This window comes from Benincasa hispida, chromosome 8, assembly GCF_027475165.1.
Source record: "Benincasa hispida cultivar pf3 chromosome 8, pf3_genome.v1.1, whole genome shotgun sequence".
Lineage (NCBI taxonomy): Eukaryota > Viridiplantae > Streptophyta > Magnoliopsida > Cucurbitales > Cucurbitaceae > Benincasa > Benincasa hispida.
Genome location: NC_143485.1, coordinates 49,243,294 through 49,245,438, shown reverse-complemented (window position 1 = coordinate 49,245,438; position 2,145 = coordinate 49,243,294). Strand labels below are relative to the sequence as shown.

At 38.8% G+C, this 2,145-nt stretch overlaps 1 long non-coding RNA gene across 2 annotated transcripts; it reads right to left on the bottom strand.

Annotated features, from left to right (window-relative positions):
• Positions 1-272: 272 nt before the first annotated feature.
• On the bottom strand, positions 273-1,691 carry LOC120083451 (uncharacterized). Of its 2 annotated transcripts, XR_016531131.1 has the most exons (4): positions 1,051-1,691; positions 880-964; positions 451-555; positions 273-396 (listed from the first exon to the last, which is right to left on the bottom strand). It is a non-coding gene; the product is annotated as an uncharacterized LOC120083451 (long non-coding RNA). The 2 variants fall into 2 exon arrangements; XR_005483425.2 differs by having other exon boundaries at positions 273-555; positions 1,051-1,689.
• Positions 1,692-2,145: the final 454 nt, after the last annotated feature.

Sequence of the window (2,145 nt, the reverse complement as noted above, 5' to 3'; positions counted from 1 at the left end):
ATTTAGATTTTTTAACTATCATAACAGTTTTTTTGTGTCACCAATTTATGACTAGAATTAACAGCTGTTAAAGAGTGACGATTCTTTATAGTCATTAAATTGAAAGTAATTAAAAAAAGAAACGTTTTTGGAGAGAAAGATAATGAGAAGTTTGAATTTTAGACTTCTATGGCTATTTTTTAGTGTCATAGGTATATTTAACTTGAATTGATTATCATTAAAGAGCAACGGATAAGTTAATTAATTTTAAATTAAAAAAATATTAATAGCACTTAGTAAAGTTGTTTTTAAATATAGAAAAATGAACCAAAATATTTACAACTAATAACAAAATATCACAGTTTATCTAGGCTTGGTAATACATTTCTTGAAGGATCGATCTATCTCTACCTTTACCTGTCCCGGATCTATCTCTACCTTTACCTGTCCCGGATCTATCTCTACCTTTACCTGTCCCGGATCTATCTTACCTGTCCCGGATCTCTCTTGTCATTTGTCTCTATCTTACCTGTCCCGGATCTCTCTTGTCATTCGTCGGTCTATCTCTATCTTTACCTAAAAGTATGAGTATGAAAGTATATTCAGTAAGCAACCCACTACTGGGCCCACTCAATAATCTATTAGCCTTCCCATTGGGACACCGTACATAAGCATAAGGTGTGGGCCTGAAGGCTCACAACATGCTATGTGCATAGCTCAATAGAAGTGCTAACAGTCACTGCAATCTCGCATACAATCGAGGTCTTAAATCATGCTAAGGTCACATAACAGTTCACAATTTATCCATATCTCAAACACTGTTACAACACATAACATCAACATGGACCAGTATATAATAAATGCTTGGGTTCGAGGGTGAACCGGTACTAGTTCACTTACCTCAAATTTATGTCGAACAATTAGCAAACAAATCCCAACCATTAATCAAATCCCTCTTCGACCTGAGTCAAATGCTTGAATCGTCCTAGAACAAACTAATTTAATGTCAATCCTTATAAACATAACCCAATTCACCCAAAATGCACAACTAAAAGTCTCCAAACCACTTACTCAAAATGTCGTCGACTTAACAAGAACTACACATGAGCTCCAAGTATGGAATCCAATCCAGACATAAGCCAAGCTGAAGGGTTTCAAAACTCGATTCTAAAATTCAATTAACATAAATATTCACCAAACCAATTAGAAAAACCAGAATTAACTAAAACAACCATTATAACCTACCAAAATAACCCGAAACTTATCTCTAAACAGAAAGATCGTCGGAACCACCCCCAATCCGGCGACAACCAGAACTGTCCGCGTCAGAGCTGGTAGACGACGCTTAGGTTTTGGCCGGCGGCTGGCAGACGGCAAGAACGGGAACGAAAAATCGAAAAACTCGACTGGCGGAAAGCGTCAGTGCGCGAGGCGGTTGGCTGAAAGCGGAGGTCGAGCGGCAAGCAGCGGCTAGGCAGCGACTGGGCTGAGGCATGAGCGGCAAAGATGGTTGGGCTGAGCCGTGAGTGGCGCGGACGACTGGCAAACTGTAGATTCACGTACGACTGGCTGAAGAAAAGAATTGGGGGAGGATGGTCTCGCGTGTGGGGCTGGGAGGAAGAAGAAGGGAAAAAATTAAAATTTTCTTTTCTTTCTTTTCTGTGCACACAAACCGAGGGCACTCAAATCTCACATTTATAACCAATTATACCCACTAAACCCTAACTCCTCCCTTTTCCTTAAAGAAATAATATATATATATATATATATATATATTCCCTAAACCCCCTAATTCCCTCATTTAATTAAATAACCACCCCCAACAAGGTAAAATCCAAAAATTAACTCAATTCCAAAACCTCAAACCACTTATCACGTACTTTCAAACCCAAAATAAAAAGGAACAAAACGAATTTTACTTTACAATTTTTAGGACTTACATTCTTCCCTCCTTAACAAACTTTTGTCCTCGAAATTTCTAATCCTGGAAGAGCTCTGGATATTGCGCTCTCATCTCATCTTCTTGCTCCCATGTTACTTCCTCGAATTGATGGTTCTACCACAGAACTTTCACTAGTGGCACCTCTCTGTTGCGCAAAACTTTCACCTCCCTGGTCACAACCTGCGCAGGCTTCTCTTTGTAACTTAAGTTTTCATTCAATTGAA